Source organism: Triturus cristatus, chromosome 3_2, assembly GCF_964204655.1.
Source record: "Triturus cristatus chromosome 3_2, aTriCri1.1, whole genome shotgun sequence".
Classification (NCBI taxonomy): domain Eukaryota; kingdom Metazoa; phylum Chordata; class Amphibia; order Caudata; family Salamandridae; genus Triturus; species Triturus cristatus.
This window is the reverse complement of record NC_140584.1, coordinates 602,531,483-602,555,268: the sequence shown is the minus strand read 5'-3', so window position 1 is coordinate 602,555,268 and position 23,786 is coordinate 602,531,483. Positions and strand designations below refer to the sequence as shown.

Below are 23,786 nucleotides of genomic sequence, written 5' to 3'. Positions count from 1 at the left end.
GTATGCGCTTTAAAGACTGTTTTGGATTTATAAAATTAGACCTTATCTGTTGGTAAATTGCAAAAATGCATCACTAGAATCTAGGTTTACAAATCTCACAGTATTGAATTAATTTCATAATATTGAACCACTATGACTCTTACTGAAGTATTACCTGCTTGAATCTCCTGGCTCATTTCCACTTTCCCCTAATGTATCTTCCCTTTCAGTACATCTCTGATAAAAGCATAGTTCGCTTTTGGATCTGAAGTTGACATCTATAGAATTCTCTTTGGAGGATTAAATTCCCCTTCACATTGGAAAGACCACCATGTTGTTGAGGCTTATAGGAATTCTGCACTTTGGCTCGATTAGCATCAGAACCACTAGTGTTTTCTATATAGGAAGACCACAGTTTTTACACTTTTAAGTACAGGACTTTTTGAACCTTGATAACAATAATAGCTCTTCAAAAGATGTATTTTAATCCCCAGTGGTGTTTGAAATACTACTTCACTAGAGATCACGTAAATAGTGGGTATCACTGAACACTCCATTTAGTGAGTGAATAATGGAAGAATTGTTGGGAAAACTACAGGTTTTTAATATGACTGAAAAAGTAATCTCTTCTGTAGATTACTAATTTACTTTAACAGCTGTCACAACTGAGACCAATGAAATAAAGAAAGGAGTTGATCCAGCGTTTTCTGGGCCAACTTGCTTACCATTGGTCCTCCGATCGATCATTTGGTCCGTATGAGAGGTGATGGGAGTCAGCATTAACAGTCAATCAAATTTCATTTAACAGTGCAACCCATTTGGCCACACAATGAGGACCAGGAATAGGTGGCCAAGTTCAAAAAGGTTTATTACAAATCAATAGTCAAACTCAAATAAACAACTCTTAGTACCATACTAAGAATGACAACAGGTATTTCCAGACGCCAAAATAAATTAAGGCGATGACAGACAAGGGGTATGACAGGCAAGAAGTCCTATAACTGCTATGCAGAACAACAACATAAAATCTGATGCTCTGAATAATCTAAGATTCTCTCTCCCATACACTAGTCATCTAGAATTCAGAGTCCATTGGGGGAAAATCGTTCTAGCAATCAAAGAAACTCCATTAAGGAATTCAGGTAAAGATAAAAAAAACTCCAAATTAAAAAGCGTTAGCATCTCAGAAGCTAGGTCAAGAGAATTCTATGGGTCAAGAATAAGTGTCAGCCTAAGCCACACTTAAGCAAAAATCAGGAAAAGAATTGAGGCATCAAACCTCTCAAAGTCCATAAAGCTAGAATGTCTCAGGAAAACGAGGAAATCAAGTAACGGTGTCTGCAAGAATCTGCAAAGGGGTCCAATCAGGGAGGAGATCTGGAGAAGAATCTGAAGAAAGTCCAAGGGGCACAGTATATTATAATGAGTAAAGTCCATTGGGTGACACCCCCTCAGTCACACCATCAGGGGTCTACTATAATCCACGAATCAACACATTACAGGCTGCAACAATTCCGGTTAGTTCCACACTGAATATAAGAACAACATCTTTCTCCCTTAGACACGTAGTTTGCAACTTTTGGGACAATGGTTCATTTAGTTAGCGCTCTGTTTCTCCGTGTACCTTTCGTCAAGGTCCTTTTCTCAGGTTAAAGCTACCCCTATCTCTAGTACAGTAATGTATCTATTCTAAACTAATAATGCATGTGAATACCTTCAAATAATGTTGAGTTAGCTGAAAAATTAAATCAGCTTTATGCTGCATGGTTAACTACAGGCCTACTCATGTAAAGTTTAGCATTAACTTCAATAGTGCACATTTAATATGCGTGTGCACTTTTCACCGCAAATTAATATACATTCTAATGCTTTAAGTTTCATACTACATGTAATATTCAATAAATCATCATATTATTCAGTTATAACTATGATTGAGAACTACATTTAAATCAAATATGTGAAATATTAATGCACACGTTACATAAGTCAGTTATCGTTTATAGCAGGATTTCATTCTACATTTGTAAGCAAGTGCTTAATCACGGGATCAGTTTGTTACATGTTATTCATGTAAAGTAGCACACACATTTAGAAAGTTACTTTTTATCTCTATGGTGAATATGTTTTCTACTAAAAGAAGATGATTCTCTATTAATCACACTTATTAGACCAAAACATTTTGCAAAAACAAGTTCTTTAATCATACAGAGAAGGCACTCTAATATATATCGAGTGCATCACTTATATTAATTGGTTAAACCATACACGAATCGTGTTAAGTGATATTTCATACAGTGTGTTTTTCAAGTGTCTGTTACATTTGTGATGTATAAAGGGTGGAAACTCTTTGCACTGCACCAGGAGAGACAACAAAGACTCTAGAAGGAGACGCTGGGGTAGTAAAATGAGATTATTACCATGGTCTACAGGCCCCAGGTTTCCAATTTTAATACAACTATTTCTACTTGCTTTATCCTCTTTTCACAAACTCCATTGCCAGTTTATATCAACTGAAGCAGAAGTAAACCAGCCATTAGCATGTCAGCAGCTCACCCTCATCCAATTAATGTTGTTAAAGACCGGTAGTCTTCATTGGGATAGAATTTTTTTTTGTATGTGCCTGATAAATATCTTTCTGTCCTTGAAACTAAAACATGTATTGGTATTATTACAGATAGGAATGCTGAGCAGCAACTGCAGTAGGTAGGAAATGGTATTAACCACGCGAGCTAAACCAAGTCTGCCATTACCATGCAAGCGGAAACACCGCCTGTCTTCACAACGCATATGCCTCAACCACGCAAATGTGTGGGTAAGGCAGTCAGAGGTCTAGTTCCAGAGACCAAATGGGTTGGGAGAGGAACAGGTGGGATCGGGAGAAGAAAGACCATTACGTGGCTTGGCAGGTAGGATTTAAGAGGGTCGGGGTAGTTTTAGGGCTCAGGGTGGGGGGAAAGGGGCAGTTTTCAGGGTTGGGGACCATTTTAGGTCTCATGGTGGGAGGCTGGGGTCAGGGTAGTTTTTGGCCTGGAAGCAGTTTTAGGGCACAGGGCTGGGGGAAGTGGTCGGATAATTTTTTGGGCTGGTGCTGTTTTGGTGCTCAGGGTGGGGGGCAGGGATCGGGGTAGGTTTTTGTCCTGTGGGTCATTTTAGGTCTCAGGGCAGAGGTCTGGGTACTTTTTTGGCCTGGGGGACGATTTTGGTCTCAGGGTGGAGGGCAGGGGTCGGGGTACTTTTTTGGGCTAGGGTTGGGTGCATCGCAGGGCTAGTGGGTGTTTTTTAGGGCTCAGGGCGGAGGGTATGGGTAGTGTTTAACGCTGGGCGGTGCTAGAAACATAGGGGAGGAAAACGATGGGTAAAATAGTGGAATCTTCGGAACCAGGGGAATCTGGATATATGATCTTGCTACAGTCACTCCAAACCACTCACCTAGCTACTTAGTGCACTGAACGAAAAGTTTAGAATTAAAGTCGAGAGCAAGAGTGGCAACAGGCCGATGTAGCGCCAAAGCGTATTTATTCGGGGAAAGAGAAAGTCTCTGTAGGTGGGATACATTAGGAGAGGCGGGAGGAGTGGGGGGATTCTTCAGCACGGCACTTCTCACCCCTCCCCCCCCAAACACCCTCATCTCATCATGACTGGGCTGCAACACAGGCACAAGCAGTCCCAACTTATTTATAGCTACAAGAAAGAAAGTGAGGCTACTTTGAGTGGCCCCAAAACCATTATGCAATCTGTCACCACTGAAGGGGATATAATTCATTGGCATGTTACTGCAGGGTCAATTCTCTTCAGCTGAGGCGGAAGCAAGACGTACAAAGTAATAAAGGTAAAATAATTAGCCTTCCAGGGTGCCCATTATCGCACGCCGGAGCACTTTCTGCTCCATGATGAAACTCACGTGCTTCGGAGCACAGCTTAGAAGCAACTATAAAAGCAAACTTCCTTACTGTTTTTGCCAAAATTATATGCTTAACGATTAAAACTACTGCTGCCATGGCTTTATGCTACTGTAGAGAAAAGGGCGATCTCTACGTATTTCAGAAAGCAACGCCTGGCCTATGAAAAGGGTTCGTTTTCAGCCGCGTGCCCTTCAATTCATTCGTCATTTATATTGCAGAGGGGCAGGGTGCAAATGATTGCATATTTGCAGCGGAACAAAGGTCGAGCAAAATGTGAAACAGGTATTGTCAAAGCCATATGTCTTTTGGCCATATGAGTTTAAGTAGGAGTATTTTGTTCAACACTTTAAGAAATTAGTGAAATGATTTCATAATGAGTAACAAATATATACGTCCTATTATCCCTGCAGAGTATGTTTAAGCATGTAAGCATCACGAAACCTAGTTAACTTTTAAACCGACTGCATTTTTTGCAAAAGCATATGTTTACTTTGTAGCTGGCAAACCATTCATTTGCTACTTCCTTTTATTCCTGGGGTAGAGTTGGCCCGACTGAACCTATCTGATGGGTTGCTTTTGACGATGCAAGCATCAGTGATTGCACAGAAGAGCTACTGTATGGGCAGAAGCAGCTCATGCTTCCTTCGCACAAAGCGGGTGCACTATGAGCAGCAGCAGTACAGAAAGAATAGGTGTAACATTACCACAACCGTACTACAGTCGAGCAAAAACAGGAGAAGCTGCAATATTTCCTCACACACAGTGCAGGCACAGGCTTTGCATCAGAAAAAAAGGAACCGGGATATCACACGCACGAGAAAGCACAGGCTAAGAGAGTTCTGCTTCCGAGAGCTGAAAAGGGAACAGATGAGCAGGAGGGCAGCAGCCTCAAAACTAGACAGAGGTGATATCATGATGGTGGGCAGGGAGTAGACCAGCGTCGGCGTTGCTGATTCATACCGGTGAGTGGAGATAGGTGGAGGGGTGTGCAAAGGGCCTCAAAAGTGGACACTATGGGCATGATTCACAAAGGTAAACGTACACAAGTAAACTTGCATTATTGTGTAAGTTTACTACTTTTAGGTATTCACAGACTACTTGCAAAGTTTTACAACTCCGCACTCCCCAATATACTTATGTGCGAAGAATTCTCTGCATCTGGAGACTGCGCAATCGCTACACCATAGGTATAGAATCATAAAGGAGCCACAAAGCGCCATGCTTTGGAGCTACACAGTGACTGCACCGACCCACAAGTGATGAAGAGATACACCACCGTGCGCACGTACATCAAATATTTACTCTTTATCCTTCCATGCCATGAAACAACTTTAAACAAACAGTAGATGACAGTGTGCGAAAATCTAACTAGGAGCCTTATTTTGATGTGCAGGAGTCCACTCTACTGAATGGGGATGCAAGAGGGTAGAGTATCCACCACAAAGTGCATTAACAAAGGTGAGGAGCTTGTTCTTCTGATGGATACGTCTAACCACAGATTCCTCACCTTTAGAATAGTAATCTTAGTAGTGTTTCCCAAATGTGAAAGGTCAAGGCAGTGGCCTCAGATTAGAAAGTCTTGCGGGACCACGCTGGCAAAATGTCCTTCCCACCGAACCAGACAATTAAGGTAGTAGTGTTTAGGGAATGTGTGCACCGATGCTCGTGTCAAAACCTGGAAAATATCCAGAAATGACAACAACCTTTGCCAATGTCATCGTAGCGGCCTTGACCTTGGTATAAAGAGCCTGCAGGCTTTAGGGAAGTTGCTTCTTCGCCAGCGCATAGCCGATTTTGGTGCAGAGGACTATCCCTCTTCACAGGGTCCTTTTCTGCACTGACCTGCCTTTCTTTGTTCTAGAGAGTTCCACACAGAGCTGATTATACACACAATGGTATTTTTTGCACTTAATGTAGACTCTCATTACTATTTTATGGTCAAGCTGATGGAGCATCCCCTCTTTTGAAGACTTAGGTGGTGCAAGAAACGTTGGCAGAATGATATGCTGACAGACTTGAAAAGGTGTCACAAATGTGTAAGGAGGTAATCTGTCTAATAAAAAAGTGATGCACAGCGGTTGACCAAGTGCGCCTGCAGATTCACTCATGCAGTGTGCAGAGGCAATTGTAGGCAGAAAAACTTCTTGGAGCATCATTAGTCACAATAAGATAAAGGAATCAACTCAAATGCACATAAGAAATTTCAACAACAAGTTTAAGAACCACTTTGGCACAGCAAATGATTTGGGGAGAAACTTACTAAGTCAGACCTTTGATAAAACAGATTACAACGGGTGACATTATCAGAGGGTTGATCAGGTAAACAAAAAACGGCCAAAAGATAACCCTTAACTGTGCCCACTGCAAGGCCTTGCTAGACCAACAATAGAACAATTGATAATACATCCACACAAGGCTACAGACTTCTCCCAGTGCCCAGCATAATCAGACTTTGTCAAAGGTCGTTATGATGCAATACTGACGGACTACTGCAGCTGCAGGTTGAATGCAGTTAACTGCCACAGGTCAATCTCCAAGCACGGAAGTGTAGGTTGCGAAAACTCAGGCACAGGATGCTCCCCTGTTGCAGACTCAGGAGGTCCTTCTAAAGTGTCAACCAGGTGGGAGATAAAATGCTCATGCTGAGGAACTCCTGGTACCATATCTTCCTGGTCCTGTCAAGGACAATTAAGATGACTTGGTCCCAGCCCTTTCCAATATTCCACAGAATTCAAGGTATGCAAGGTTGTGGCGAATACAAGTACAGGAGACCTGTGCCCCATCAAAGTCTGAATGTAGATCCTAGTGATTTTTCTAGAAGAAACCCTGAAGCACAGTAACTGAGACACTTTGGCTTGTAGGCAGGGTTGATCAGATCTAACCAGGGCACTCCCCACTGACTGAAGAGTTCTTCTGCCACCTCTAACTGGAGAGGACTGGCTGCAGCAGTGGAAAGTCCTGAAACTTCATCTTATCTAAGACAGCCTCAATTAAATTAATTCTCTGCTTGGGTTTCAGATGGGACTACAACCGGTTGACGGAAACCCTAGAGATGTTTGGAGTTCAGACAATGTTTGGAAGTAGTGCACAACTCACTGTAGCGAGAATGCTTTGAGCAGCCAGTCATCAAGGTGTGGTAACTCATGTATCCCTTAACCTCCGTAGATCAATGGTAACCATCGCCTTCAGGAATACCCAAGGGACAGAGGTAAGGCTGAAGAAAGGGGGGCATGGCAAATGTTATTAATGTTATGTTTTACTACCTGTATTTATTCAGCGCAACATGCACAAGGCTTCTTGGCACTAGAGAAACAATTACACAGCAACGACTGAGAGTCCTATATGGAGAAGGAAAAATCATACTTAAAAAACTGTAGTACAATATATTAACATCCTAAAAAAAATCTGAATGTGAAGTTTTGGTAAGCACAACAGCACAATACATGAAGTAAGGACATCAATAAACTGGGAATGAAAAAGTACAAAAAAGAAAAAAGACTGGCAGCAAGCATTCTCTGATTAAGCACAACCAATATTGAGTAAAGCCCCTTCAACATGTCAGGTTCCATCCTACAATTCATAAAAAGCCAAAGACCCATTTCTTTAAAGAATTTGTCAACCATACATCACCAATAGGGAATTCTATGCCTCTCCTGTGAAAATTAAGGTACAAATTGTGTATCATCATTACTCCATGTTTTAGTGTGAACTGTTCAGCACAACCAAAGTCTGTGCTTCATAAATAGCACTTGCATACACTCAACATTAGAACACAGATGCTCCAACACAAGTGCAATGATGACAATGTACCCACAACACAACTGCTACTACAACACCGCAACAACAACTACAACACTAAAAACTACAATAACATTGTAACACAACCATTAAAACTTCATTAAAGATTAGTAGATGTCACAGAAGCAAGAGTATGCCCTGACCTCCAAAGGAAATGATGGTTCCACTATTACACGGTTGCCTCAAAGGGACCAAAGTACCAACGTTATTTATTTATCTCCACTAAGAATTTTAGAACCCACTTGGTCTCCCCCTCCTAGACTCTTATCATCATCACCTGTTGATTGAGCCAGGGATGTTCCCAGGGAGGTTACTCCGGTAATAAGGTTTGTATACTGGAATGTGGCTGGTCTGACATCTGAATTAGCTATCCCAGAGTGGTGTTATTTCATTAACCCAATATGATGTCCATCTTTTCCAAGAGACATAGTCTCTGCAGCCTCTTTATTGCACAGGGTATGTGAACTTTTACAAGGCAGCCATATCTTTAGGGGCAGGCAAGTCTTCAGGGGGTCTTACATTGTGGGTGAGAACCACCATCTCAAGTCTTTAGAGAAAGATTACAGTGGACTCTCCTGAGATCTTATGCCTTAATCTAGCTGCTAACTTGTATGTGACATATTACATATGTAATGCATACTGCAGACCCACCAGGAACAAGATGGAATCTATTGTTGTAGATCATCTGAATGAGCATTTAGCTTCTCTTCTGCCTACAGGAAGCGAAATTGTGGGGGGCATTTTAATTGGCAATTTGAACTATTGAGTATAGCTAGCCTTGCCTTGACAGCAGACAAGGATGCTGTCTGGTGTATACCAGAGTTGGAAATTCCCTCCATTAAGAAATGGTCTCCCCCAGCAGATCAAATCAACACTCTTACAATAAGTCAGGGGCTATTCACTTGTAATGGCAGCTCAGTCTCCAATAAAATAGGCACCCACATGTTTAATGGAGTGAACCATACCAGCTTAATTGATTACATAATTTTGAACGTTAAGCTTTGGCCATCTTTGGTGGATATAGTAGTCATATGACGATTGGACAGTTACCATAGTACCCTAATTTTCAAGCAAACTGTGCCCATTAGTGTACAACAAAACACCCTAGGGGAGTTTTGATAGAAGACTGAGAGTCACTAGTAACAGCCATAGAGTCAAATGAAGTATATTAAAACATTCTCAGGAGTCTAGCAGTGAGATCTATAGTATGGTTGCCACTGGCATGGAGGGCATGATACCACTGATCTGTGCAGGGAATGCATCTGAATCACTTATGGCTATAACTGAGACCCACATTCGGATGTACATGAATCTGAGTGGCTTTTTCTTAGTAGAAAATGTGTGCTTAGTGGAGAGGAAGCCCTTTAAATCCTCATTTAATAAAGCATGCTGGGCTCCAAGGCCGCTCCAATTCATTGCGATCAGCATGAGTAATAGATCGTTGATTTAGCCCGCCAGACAAAGTTACAAGTCAGTGCTGTTGAGGGCCAAAAAAGAACGGGGGCAGGGTGTATGACATGTCCTCCTAGATGCTGCCAAATTGAAAGATCATCTTTCCTTTTGGAATTTGGTAGCAACACATAGCAGGAAAGGGTTCAGCATCATAGAAAATAAAATTGCAGCAAGAGACTAGGTGGGACACTTCTCCAGTTTATATATGCATGAGGGAGATAAGCAAGATAATATGGGAAATTGTTGGGTTCTGGGGAAATTTGTCAGCCTCAAATCGATCAAGGTGAGGTGGGCATGAGTACGAAGATTGTCCCTCCATAGTCCACCACCTATGCACAAGAAAAGGCATGCACATGGTCCTGAATCCTGGTCTCATATACCAGGGCCCATTTGACTTTAGCAGGGGCCCCATTGGAACGTGTGTACACATTTGTGAACATATGGGGTGGCAAGCTCACATAATTCAGCAATGATTGGATGGGAGGAGCCTAGCGCTTGACTAAGATGGCCGCGTGAGCTTAGAGCTCCCGAGACCCTCGCGCCCTCCGTCGACTATCCTGTCTCTAATCCTGATGGTATGCATGGCACCGTGTTGCTGAGTTGTCAGGGAGGCGATTGATGCTACTCACGGTCGGATCGCCCATCGGGAACCGGACTTACGACTGGCGGAAGATTGTGGCCTAACTCCCGGGGATGCCAGGGGCTAGAGTTGGCAGGATGCCCGACTCCTAGTTGATCAACAACGGCCTGGCGAGGTGTGAACTGTCGGACGGAGGTCCTCGCTCTTTCACTTTCGGTTTCGTTCCCTTTGTCTGCCCGGACACTGTAGAGCTCTGGGTGGCTTTATTACCCCAGGGACGCTCGGCGGGCTGCTCTGGCGGCACAAGGCGGACCTGCTCACTCCTTATTCCTCTCTCTGAGAGGGAACAGTCTTAACTGCCTGGAGTCCATTATGTCGGGCAAAGCAGAAGGGGATCGGCTGAAGACTAAGTCCACCAGGCGGGGAACGTATTCCCAAGTCAACAGTATGGACCGCTACGCCCTCCTGAAAGCATCGCCGAGTGGGTCGAGCCAGGCGCCGGATGCCCAGAAGGAGGACTCGCCTGGGACACCGGAGCTCTCCCTCCAGGATGTCATGGGCGCGCTCGACGGGATGCAGTCCTCGATGGGGAGACAGTTCGAGGCCCTGGCGCATAAGGTGGATGCCATCCTGGTAGATGTCAATCTGATCCGCTCGGATCTGGGCAAGACGAACGAACGCGTCAAGAACCTGGACCACAAGACCACGGGCCTCACTGATGATGTAGCGGATCTGCAGACCAAGGTTCGGAAGTTGAGGGCCGAGAGTGACCTCGCCGCCCGCCGGCTGGAGGACTTCGAGAGCCGGGCCAGGCGCAACAACGTGCGCGTCATCGGGGTCCCGGAGTCCTCGGATGAGGCCTCGGCGGACCTGCTGGTGGAGGATTTGGTCCTCAATCATCTGAAGCCTAAGGGCCTTGGAAAGTTTTTTGCGGTGGAAAGGGCCCATAGGGTGCCGGGCGGGCGGCCCAAGGCGGGTGCCCCGCCGCGGCCGATTGTCGCCCGGCTCTTTCATTTTCGAGATCGGGACGCTATCCTGCAAGCTTCGAGGGTGACGGGCCCAGTCCCCTTCCAGAATGCGTCGGTGTATTTTTATCCGGACTTCACCCAGCAGGTGCAGAGACAGAGACAGAGCTTCCTGGGGGTGAAGCGGAGACTTCGGGAACTGGATCTGAAGTATGCCATGCTTTTCCCTGCCAGACTACGGGTGGTGCATGAAGATCGGACATTCTTTTTTGACTCTCCTGTTATGGCCGACGAATGGCTGGACGCTTTGCCCCGGCGACGGACGGGGGACGACACAGCCGAGCATGGAGACAGTGGCCGGGATGGACAGGGCTGATATTTCAGAGCCGGCCTGACTTGATTTGACCATACTTGAAGAATCGAACGGAGTGCAGTAACTGTGGAGGGTTGCGGGAGGACGAGGGGTGCTCTTTTCCTCCCTTAGGGTACTTTTTGTAGATTTTTTGTTTTTGTAGGGCGACAGGCACACTGCAAGTTGGGGGGGCTTTGTAAGCTGCAGCAGGGGTGCAGGGTGGGGGGAGTTTTGGGGATTTTGAGTTTGTTGTTGGGGGGTTTATTTCTGCAAGGCATGATGATTTTCCTCAGGGCTGTTCCATGGTGGCTCCTCGGGTGTGGGGTGGGCCTCTTTCCGTTTGAGGATGGGGGGTAGGGGCTTAAGTGTTATAAGCTGGAATGTTAATGGTTTGGGGGATCGCATCAAGAGGGGGATTGTTTTTCAATTTTTGAAACGCTCAATGCCAGATGTTGTCCTGCTGCAGGAGACGCATCTCATAGGTAATACGTGCTATGCCCTGAATAGGAAGGGGTATAAATTCATTGCACACTCGGGATTCTCTTCTGGGTCTAGGGGTGTGGGCATCCTCGTTAGAGCATCGTTGCCTTTTGAGGTGGACTCCACCATTGTTGATGATAGGGGGAGGTTTGTGGCGGTGGCGGGGCGGTGGGAAGGAAGGACTTTGGTTTTGGTTTCGGTTTATGTCCCGCCGGCCCTGCAGGCCTCCACATTTGCTGAACTGGGCAGGGCTTTGCTGACTCTCCCGGGGGGAATGCTGGTGGTGGGAGGGGATTTCAACGCTGTGGGCTCCGGACTGTTGGATAGATACCCGCCCAGGGACACAGGGGGGGCTCAGAAATGGCTTCCAGACTTCCTGGATACGTTTGGTCTGATAGACTGCTGGAGGCTCCGGCACCCCACACAGAGTCAATACACGTTTCACTCCGGGGCGCATGGTAGCCTCTCCAGGATTGATTACCTGCTCACTCTGGCCGCACATGCCTCGTTGATATCCGAGGCGAGGCACATGGCACGCGGCATCTCTGACCATTCGCCAGTGTGGATCCGGCTGGATCTAGATCGGGAGGGAGGAGGGAGGGTGGCCCTCATCAACCCATGGTATTTCCGAGACCCCAAGATGCGCAGCGCCCTGGTAAAGAAGGTAGATAATTACTTTAAGGACAATCTGGGAACCGTGGACTCGGCGGTGTCGCTGTGGGAAGCTTTTAAGACCGTCCTTCGGGGGGAAGCCCTCTCCCTGGTGGTGGCTGCCAAGAATCGGAGGGATGGCGAGGTGCGGCAAGTGGAGGAGGAGATCGCGGCCCTTGAGGGGGCTATGGAGGAGGAGGTTACAGAGTCCTCACTGCACGAGCTTTGCTTGAAGCAGGCGGAGTATAGGGACCTGGTGACGAACGCCGCTAAGACCCTCAGTAGGGAACAACAGGGCCGCCTGTATGACGTTGGTGATAAGGCAGGGAAACTCCTGGCGTGGTTGGACAGGAAGGAACGGGTCAATAGAGTGGTGCCAGAGTTGACGGGAGAGCGGGGAGAGGCGATTGTGGAACCTGAGGGGATTGTGAAGTGTTTCGCGGAGTATTTTCGTAGGGTTTATTCCTCGGTGTCGGACAGGCCGCCCGAGGACTCGTCTGATCTCCTCCGTGATATCGAGTTGCCCTGCCTCTCTGACATAGATAGGGACGATTTGGATGGTGACATCACGGTTGACGAGGTGGCGGGGGCGATTCGCGCTTTAAACTCGGGTAAGGCCTCTGGACCGAATGGACTGCCGATCGACCTGTACAAACTGTTCCCGGATAGGGTCGCCCCTCACCTGCGCGCCATGTTTTTGGAGGCGCGGGGGGATGGGATCCTTCCGTTGGATCAGCGGCTGGCGTCGATCGTGGTCATACATAAAGAGGGTAAACCCCGAGATAGGTGCGCTTCCTATCGGCCCATCTCACTCCTCAACGCTGAGCCGAAAATTCTGGCCAAACTCCTGGCTACTCGTTTGATTAGGGTACTTGGCGATTTGGTACACCCGGATCAATCTGGCTTCATCCCGCACCGAAACACAGCATTAAACCTTAGGCGTCTTCATGGCGTCATCGCCAGGGCGGGCACGCTGCGTGAACCGGCTATTGTGGCATCTCTTGATGCCACGATGGCCTTTGACACGGTGGAGTGGGCATACTTATGGGCCGTGCTGGCCAAGTTTGGTTTCGGTCGCGGTTTTGTGAGTTGGGTTCGGTTGCTGTACGAGGGGCCACTAGCGAATGTTGTGGTGAATGGTCGGGCATCTACTCCGTTTCAGCTTGGTAGGGGTACTCGGCAGGGTTGTCCCCTGTCGCCTCTGTTGTTCGCCCTCGCCCTTGAACCGTTGGCTGCGTGGATACGTTGGCACCCCGATATACGGGGCCTTCGGTGGTCGCCTGATCACGAGGACCGTATTTCGCTTTATGCCGATGATATCCTGCTGTATCTTGCCTCACCTAAGAAGTCACTTATAGTGGTCTGTGACGTACTCGCATCGTTCGTTAGGAACTCGGGGCTTGTGATTAATTGGGGCAAATCGTACTTGTACGTTCTTAGTGGCGAGGTCCCACCGATCCCTAGAACATGTTCGATACAGGTTGCCCAGCAGGGTTTCGTGTATTTGGGGATTTTTATATCCATGGATCCTGCTGTGCGCTATGAGAGGAATCTGCTCCCCCCCTTGGCGCGCTTGAGGCGAGATGTTGAAGGTTGGCGGAGGCTGCCGCTCTCCCTTGTTGGGCGTGCGGCCCTGTTCAAAATGATGTCTCTTCCCCGCTTCCTTTACGCCCTCCAGAACACCTTGGACTGGGTACCGGCCAAATACTTTCGGGAGGTCGAAGGCCTCCAACGGACGTTGCTGTGGGATGGGCGGCCGCGAATAGCTATTTCAAAGTTGACGCTCCCATGGTACGATGGGGGCGTCGCGCTCCCAGACATCCGACGGTACTACTGGGCCACGCAGCTGAGCGCGATCAACCATGGGCTTTATGGCCCTGCCCTCAGCCCTGGATATGCCATGGATAGGTGGCTGCTGCGTGGCGGCAACTACTACAGGGCGTTGTATTCGCGGTCCTTAGACTCGTCCCTTACGGGGCCCACAGGCGTGGCGGTGCGTGTATGGAAGATGGCGACTGATTCGTTGGGCTGGAAGGGTAGGCTCACCCTCGCTACCCCATTGTTTGAATCGGAAAGATTGGGAAGACTCTGGCATACGAAGGGCTTTGATAAGTGGGACCTGATAGGTATATCCAAGGTGGGAGATGTGCTGCATAAGGGGAGGGTGAAGTCCTTCGAGGAGTTGCAGACTGAGTATGAGCTAGGGCCCTCAGAGTATTTCAGGTATATCCAGCTGCGTCACGCCCTCCGATCAGTCCTCGTTGAGGGTGAGAAGGTGCCGGAGTCCTCTCCCCTTGAGGACCGAGTCCTTGATGGTCATATGCCCGAGAGCACGATCTCGCTTATATATAAGAAGTTGATTAACGTCCGGGCAGACATGCTTTTGGGGCTGAGAGAACAGTGGACTAGGGATGGCCTTGAGTTGGATAATGAGGACTGGCAGTCAGCGGTTTCTTCTCCTAAGGAGGTTGCGATCCCGTCGCGTCTGAGGCTGGTGCAGCTTAAAATACTGCACCGGGTGTACGTGACGGGGCCAAGGCTGGTCCACATGGGATTCTCGGAGGACGGCCTGTGCAGAAGGGGATGTGGTATGGTGGGTACTTTCCTGCACATCATTTGGAAATGTAGTGCCATTGTGGAGTTCTGGAGGAGAGTCCATGCAGTTATGGGGGAGGTGACGGGCACTGCGGTACAGCCGGAGGCGCGGTGTTGCCTCCTGAACGTCTGGGGGCCCACTGACCTCGATGAGGCGCAGACCCAATGGGTGACTCTGGGTAACATGGTAGCAAAAAGGGATATCGCGCGATTGTGGGGCTCCTCGGGACCCCCTACACTGACCGCGTGGAAGGAGAACATGGACTGGAGCATGTTTAGGGAGAAGACGGTCTACTGCTCTAGAGGTCGCCCCCGGAAGTGGCATGCCATCTGGGGGCGGTGGAACCAATACAGGGGGGGAATATGTCTTGCCCCGGATCTGGAACCTCCCGGGGAACAGCTTTCCCCCTGACCTACTTTCCAGCACAGTTGGGTTCTAGGAACCGTTTTGGGCCTCTGCTGTCCCCCTTCTTCCTCCGTACACAGTTTTGTAACTAGTAGACGAGTGGGGTCCTGCCTCCCCTGGGGGCTTTCGCCATGGGCTTTCAATGTCCTTGCCTTGCTGGGGTTTGTTGTGAGTTTTTTCGGTATTTACTTAAAATTGGACCTTTGCATTACTCTTTGAACTGTATTGGGGACACATCACTGTATCCAACTCGTAATGCTGCCGAACCTCCGGGCTGTCGGCTGAATAGCTATGTCCTGAATTCTGAAATAAAGGTTTTCAAAAAAAAAAAAAATAATAAAAAAAAAAATTCAGCAATGATTAAAAATGGAGCAAGTAGTGGGAAGTATTTTTAAGTTGTTGCGCAGCTCACAGTATTGTCCCATCCTGCCAGCGATACAGATTCATAACCTTAAGGCCTTGGGGACAGCTGCTTATGGTGATGAGGTTTGGGGGCATCTGGGTGCAACTCCATCGGCATTGGTGGAAAATCGCTTTATGCATCAGTTGGTGGGGTGTACCGGTAACTACACCTCTGCATCCGTTTAGGCTGGACTTTGGGATTATAGATCCCTCCAACAAATTGGCACAGCGCCCCTTACTTTACTGGAGGAGGATCATGTCTACCCCAGAGTTATCTGCCTATCGCCTAGGGCTAGAGGAAATCTTGTCTAAAGTGGGCTCCTGCAGAATTCCATGGCTAAAGTATGTGAAGGGTACACTGACACAGATAGGCCTTCATGGTCTTTGGAGTACCTCGGACCAGGCTGGGGCTATTGCTAAATCTTTTATCAAAACAGTATATTAGCAATATAGAGATAATCTCTTACACAGTTAGTTAAGGCACAGATCTTCAATAAACGCCTTTATTACAGTTAAGGACTCATCAAAACAGGAGGACTTCCTGGAAGAAATGGAACCCCCTCCAGCAAGGCGACTGTACTTTCAATTATGGTATTGAAATTTGCCTTTCCAGGCCTACACTGCCTAGTGGGAGCTTATGCCAAGGGTCAATGAGCTGCAGGGGCCAGACTGTGGCGACTCCAAAGAAACTACTGAGTACATTATCTTTTTCAGTCCAACTTATGTGACCTAAAGGAGGTGGTGGATTATTCCGCTTTGTCAGAATTTGGGAACCAGGGAGTACAAAGAAGCACTCAGGATCTTGAGATTTGATGCAAGTAGATTGATAGTGTTTTCTGTTTCTCGTTTTCTGATGGGTGTGTCGAGACTAAGGTACAAGACAAGCATTATATCTGGAGATTTGTATAGTGGCAATTTGCAAAATGGAAACTGATATTGATAGAGAATAGGATGTGCAATTTTCATAATAAGGATATACGATTTTTTATTAGAGTATTTATATATTTTAATTTTTAATCGCTGACAAATCTATTTAGTTGTGTATTCATTTATTACAGCTTGCAGTTACAGGATTAGCTGGTTTTGCAACTAGGCCAATGAACATTATCAGTCAGGGAACACCTGGTACTTCTTCACCTTTTGCATAAAACTACCTTGTTGCCGTAAGAAGTAAGTAGAAGTAGAAGTAGAAGTAGAAGTAGAAGTAATGAGGTATTGGATGTCATAATGTTTTTATATTGCACATTTCGTATTATATATTTTCGAGAGTTTTTATGTTATGTTTTTGTCTTTTGTGCGTTTATGGTTTAGATCCAAAAGAAAGTTTTATGATTGATTGACAATAAAATTGTAACAACAATTAAAACTGGAGAAAAGCAGAGCAATACTACGAGGACAAAACTTTATCACTAGCGCTTCAATAAACACAGAACTGAAACATTACAACTATAACAATAGCACTAATATAGCACACTGACTATTATAGCAGTACAATGGCAGCTACCGCACCACAGCTGAAAAACTAGAAAACCATGAGATTGCAACAGTGTGACAAAATTGTAATAACATAACACTACAGCTAAAAAACTAGAAGGAAAAGTAGAAACCCACAAGGCCATAACACAACTACAACACAATAACACCAAAGCTGCAGCACCCCAACAGTAAGCTAGAACACCACAACTATAACCTTACAGCTACATTACAGCTGCTATATTACAACACCACAGCTAACTTGCAATATTATACGACAGTACTACAACAACTGCAAACGTAAACTACTACCACAAACTGTACAGTCTGTTGTCCTTGTTCGGGAATTCCTGCTGGTCAGTCGTTCTCCAGCTGCAGGCCCAACAAAAACGTATTGAAACATAACAAACACCACCCTGCTGTACAAATTAATGCATTTTAACATTGTAAGAATCTTTTCTTTTTAAGTAGTATACAATGGAGTAAAACGTCCTGTTCCTTTTACGTCAATGTGAAATGTTAATGTGGATTTCTAGACCCCTACTGAAATAACTATTCCAACAGTATGCTTGTCAGACGACATTTTAAATGTCTGTTTCTATTCAGTCGTATAATAAGAAAAACAACCAACTACATACCGCAGACCGGCTGAAATCTACATTTCTTGCGGCTGCATGCACGAATCCAATGGCTAATGTTTATCAATCTTGGTCTATTATGCTTTCCTAACAGTCGCACTGCAAATTTTACAACCTCTTATTTGCAAAACTTCCACGAGGATGAATTCCCGCTAAATATTCTTGATCGCCAGGTGTTTATTACATCACTTTTTGCTATACATACTTAGGTTGACTAGCCAACACCCCAAAAATTAATTCTATCAGCACCGAGTCAAAGTTTTGGCTGCACGTGGTGTGCACGAGGTACCGTATTTGCCTCCCTTAAGACGGCAATTCACCTTTCACAAATTCTCCTCCATCCAGTCCTTGCTGAAGTCTGTTGAAATCTGCTATAGCTTTTCGCATAATTGCCCAAATTAGAGTATATCTGAGCAGGTAAACAAGCAACAAAGGAGAGAAAAGAAATTGGTCTCTAAATAAAAGATTATGTTACACTGGTTCCTGCCTCGCCGCAATCAATCACATACAGCACTCAGAAGAACCACTGAAAAGGCATTCATTTCATTGTGTTGAATCTGAGAATTAAGGCAGGGAAGAAGGAAACAGGAGGTGATGATATAGAATACCGCGTTCTAAAAAGACAGCAAAACGCAGTACATATTGACTGAATGTCAGTTCGGTACGAATGCTGAGACAAAGCCTGCTTTTATAAGACTATAATTGCATTACATGGTGCTCAATAAGCACTTCAGTCATTTAAAGGACACTGTGTTCAGCAAGATATTTTGGGGACTAGGGGAGAAAATGAAGGCAATTTATTTGTATAGCAATGCTTGCCAGTCCTTCACAGGTGCATCCCTCAGCGATAAGGAAATAGTTTTTTCCTAAATTAATAGTGTTATTAATTAACATATTATCTCCTCGAAAGCATGAAATTCAGCCCATGAAGTTAAACATACTTTTTACTTTGAATAAACTGCGATGTTGCATATGGCTTCCATTTTAATCCTTTACCATGAATAAACGCATCAGAATCCCGTTACTCACTCCAATAACAGTTACATTGTGTGGATCTGTAAAGTGCACCCTCACCGGGAGGATAGCCTGGCACTGAGCAGGTGAGCCTTTCATCACCTAGGGCAGACAAGACTATTCACAGATCCAGGTCTCCAGCTTCTTGCAGAACTCTAGAAGAAAGGAGGAGGCTCCAATGTGTAGTCGTAGATAGTTCCATACTTTAGGAGCGAGGTAGCAGATGGCCTGGCCTCCAAATCCGCTTCTGTGTATGCATGCGAGTAGACGTCTGGCTGGGCAGAGGTGGAGTAGGGTGAATTTGACTCCACCCTCTACACACACAGCATTTATATGTAATGATACATCCCCTGTATTCGATGTGTGTCTTAACTCATTAACGCGTGGTACACTTTTCTGCACCCACACGTAGTATAATAAAGTGATAATATAACTCATGTATCAACATGTTATATGGATGATAACTTGCTTCCCAGTGGTTCATAATGCTATAATGTGTCTCCATTTAGATCCTCAAGCTAACTTAGCTGAGTATTACACATATTGAACTTTCAGTGTGCTGTTATTTATTCCTTTGCAGGTGTGTTATCAAGTCCCTTGTTAGCTAGAGAAAGAATCTTCATTCTGTAGTAGACGGATAGTAAGCCATGAAGATGAGTAGTTGGCAGCAAGGATGGAGAAAGGATGATTAAAGGAGTCCTATGTAACCGGTGAACCAGGAAGATGCAACCCTCAAGGACAGACAGATGTGTGCCTAATTGTGTTGAGATGGGAATTTAGGGGGTTGCCAGCTCTCAGCAAAATCTGCCATGGAATTGGCTCTGGACTGTGGGAGAAAGATATGATGTACTGGCACTTTCAATTGTGCTTTTAGTGTTTCACAGCATTTGGACTAGACACCCTCTCCTGGCTTGGAAGAGGGCAGACCTCTCTACCCCTCTGATTTCCTAGAGTGTAAAGCTTCCTGCTAAACACACTTTTGCTTCTATCTAAACTTCTACTGAGGTTCACATGATACTGACACATTCTTCATTTTTACCCTTAGAAATCCCCTTCGCACTTTCATTCCTTGATTTAGTTGAGACAGTATCTTCATGGAACACTTGGGGCCTGATTAGGATGGCGGTGAACCCACCACCGGCAGCCCCCGATGGCGGGTTCACCGCCATCGTGAGGCCAATTACCACCCGCCAGATCAGGATGGGGGGCGGTGTGCGTGGCAGACGGAAAGCCCGTCTGCCAGCAGCAATCGTAACGATTGCTGCTGTTGGACTGCTCGCATCAACAGAATGGTGGCAGTGCCTAGCAGGCACCGTCCGCCATATCATGATGCTGCATCCCCACCAGCCTTTCCATGGCGGTTTCACCACCATAGAAAGGCTGGTGGGGATGTACATTGGGGGCCTTTGCAGGCCCCCCTTGTGCTAGGGGAGTCTGGCTGTGTACAGGGGGGTACCTAAGGTACCCCCCCTACCTTTCCCTGCACCAGGTGGCAGGCACTGCGTGGTGCATGCCACGTAGTGCAGGGGAATGCAAACAGTGAATTTCAAACATTGCGGTGGGTGCTGCTGCCAGCAGCACCAGCCGCAATGTTAGAGGTACACGATGCGACTGCCACATTGGCGGTCACATTGTAATCTCATGTGCTGACTGAGGTCCGCCCGCCATCGTAATGACCCGTTTGGTTTGGATAGCTTGAATTCTTTGAATACTCTCTATTTAAATGATGTACTTTATATTACTTAAATTCAGCGGCTATGGACGTCTTAATATTTTCCCAGTAATAATATATTTTATTAGCCCTTGCCAATATAATGATTTGTCATGATTTACTAATTCAAGAATAAACCTTTATGGTTGCATACCATCCTCTGTTGTTAGTGTGGAGCTGTATTTGGTTCATTTAAATAAAATTGGACTCCGAATGCCAGCTCTCCCTCAACACTTCAAGTCGACTATCAAAGGTCCATATGAACATTGGGGGGACTCTGTTTGCCAATTATACCAAGAGATTGAGATTTAAATACCACTGCTCCATCAGCGGTGTCTGGGAGGGTTTGTAGACGGAGATGCAACAGTTTAGGTAGGCAGGTCAGATGTTGTGCAGTACCTGAGATGTTGTTTGATGTGGGTTCTGCGGGAAGGTTGAGGGTTTATCTGGCTTGACAATTTCTGGATGGTTTAAGATTCTGTTGAGCTTGCTGATTTCTGTGTACAGAGTGTTCCCGTAGTCCAGCTTGCTGGTGACTAGAGCATGTGAGATGGCTTTTCGGGTATTGCTTGGGAGCCATTTGAAGATTTTCCTCAGCATTTTCAGGGTGTAGAAGCAGGATGCCGTGATGATGTTGACTTGTGCAGTCATGTCCAGTCTGGTGTCAATGAAGATAACTCTAGGGTACCTGGCATGGGTACTGGTGGTGGGGTGGGTCCAAGGTCATCAGGTCACCAGACGGATTCCCATGGTGAGGTTTTCAAGTGGAAAATCACTACTTCTGTCTTTTTGGTGATAAAGCTTTGAGAGTTGGACTCCATCCAGTTGGTGACTTCGGTCATGAAGGAGATGAACTGATTCTGTGTATGTGGGTGCATTGTATGAGTGGAAGAGTAAGAGCTGAGTGTTGTTGGCAAAAGAGGATTTAAAGATCAAGGGCGTGGATGATCCTGGCTAGAGGGATCGTGTAAGCATTAAAGACGGTAGGCTGAGGGACAAACCTTGTGGCAAGCTGATAGCTTGCATTCTGCCTTTCAAGAAGAAGCAGATCAAGTGACGAGCGGGTCCTTGGATGCTGATCTCATGCAGGCATTGGATGAGGATGGGTTGGGAGACCATGTCAAAAGCTGCAGAGAGGTCTAGGAGTACGAGGACAGTTGTTTCCCTTCTGGCCAGGATCATGTGTATGTCATCTATGATAGCGATGAGTGTGGTTTCTGTGCTGTGGTTTGGTCTGAGTGGCGTCGAGGATATAGTGTTTGCTGCAGTGGTGTGTGAGGCGTTTGTTGATTAATTTCTCTAGGATTTTAACTAAGTATGTTAAGAGGGAGATCGGTCTGTATTTGGTACTGTGATTGGATTCATATTTCCAGGCATCCAGGAAGGTAGCTGAGGAGATAGAGGCATTAAGGATGTATGTGAGTGCTTTGCAGATAGTGGGAGTGGGGGGGAGTCCGCTGGTAAAGGTGTGGGGGCAGGGGTGGAATGGGATCCAAAGTGGATCAACTTTCTAGTAGTGGCAGTCTCATCTATGGCGATAGCAGGCCATGGGTGGTTAAGCAGAGAATCCTTTTTGTTTTTCCACCCTGCCTAAGACCAGAGGGAGCCAGGAGAATGCAGATGGTGCTGGCCAGCACCATCACAAAGCAACTACAGGCTGCTCTTACAGCACTCTGAGTGGCTGTCAGTGCATCAATGGCCCCAGCAGAGCCATGGGGAGGGAGTGAGAAGGCACAGAGGGTTGTGGGATAGGTACATATTTAGGACATTGAGAAAAGTCATTGTTATGTATGACTCCCCTATTACTCCTCTACCCATGCGTTGCATATGAAAGTAGGGAAAGATCATTTTGAGGTTCATACATAAAAATATAATAGATCGGTAAAAAGAAAATAAGGGGTAGGTTTGTAAACTCTGGGTAATGAGTAACAACAGACAAGTACAACTTTTCACTTGTTATCTGATGCTACTCAGAACGGTTTAGTGAAAAACCTTCCTGTTAATAACTGTCACCCATCTAAAATGTTGTATCCTCTATATATGTGTAGGATCATTAATGGCAATAAAAACTTGGATCAGCACAGATATGGGGTGTTATAATAGATGCACGCAACTACCTCAATTCCACAGCACCAATATGCCACTATCTTGAAAAAACTGAGAATAACACTAAATTCGATAAGTACAAGGTCTAATGCAAAGATTAGGGTTATGGTAAGGGGGGGGAGGCAGTAGATTTATGGTTAGAGGTTTGAGGTAGCTTAGGTTTAGGGTAAAGGGTAGGAGTAGTGTTAAGGTAAGGGTTTAGGGCAGTGTTTAATCTAAGGGGTACTGGTAGGATTAGCTTTGGGCTGGGATAAGGTCAGGAAAAAGCTTAGGTGTAGGCCTAGAGTGAAGAAAAAGGTTAGGCTAAAGTAAAGGATTAGATTCAGAGTTTGTATATCAATATGACTTTGGGGTTAGTCTTAAACATAGGATAAGAGATGGGGGTTTCTAGGGGTAAACACTAGCCATACGTCTTTGGTTAGGACAATGGCCAGTGTTATCTTTGGCTTATGGTTAGCATAAGGTTTAACATCAGGGTCAGTATTTGTGTAAGGTACTTTCCTTCTGGACATAGTGGCAGACTGGTGCACTGGCACTGATGCAGAGGTAGTTAGGACAGTAGACCTCAAAGTGGACACCTCCAACCTTATTGAGGCTTGTGTAAGTTTTCCAGCACCCATTTTTACATGCAGTGGAAACACTACAATTCCTGACACCCACCTGTACAGTATGTGACATCACCAGTGTTTTGTCAAAATCAACTTTAAAAGAACATGAACAAGTAGACCTCAATCACATCTCTCCAGGAAGTCATCACTGCAGTTTACAGCAGCTATTTCTACAAGACTCAATATCATTGCATTTCTTAACACTAGCCTGTATATTGTACCATCAGCTGCTTCATATAATCTCAGATACAAATATTTAAATCAATTGTATCATCTTAATAAATATATGTCACAACCTTTACATGAATTTACTTAATTTTCCATTGAGTTACACATCAGGTTTGGCAAGCCTGCATATCATGAAAACAAAAGAAATTAGAAATTATAACAGTTCACTTTGTATCAGGATAATAACGAAGGTCTGCATAATATTTTCCTCTGTGTCTTCAATAAAATTATGGTTCCAACCAAGCTGTGGGATATCTGCATTAACAATTCTTATGATAACAAAAAGTTTTAGCAAAGTATAGACACAAGTGTGTATAATGTTCTAAAATCTGGAGGCGTATATACTTTTTTCTTTAATTCGAATGTCCCACATTTCAGAGTCCGTAGGAGGCTAGAATAGACAACTATGAGCACTTCATTATTTGATTTTTTTAGTTCAGCTAATG

The 23,786-nt window shown here is 45.6% G+C and overlaps 1 protein-coding gene across 8 annotated transcripts in view; it reads right to left on the bottom strand.

Moving 5' to 3' along the window:
* The window catches only part of ADGRB2 (adhesion G protein-coupled receptor B2), a 1,096,893-nt gene that overhangs the window by 984,577 nt on the left and 88,530 nt on the right, over positions 1 to 23,786 (bottom strand). The window lies entirely within an intron of this gene.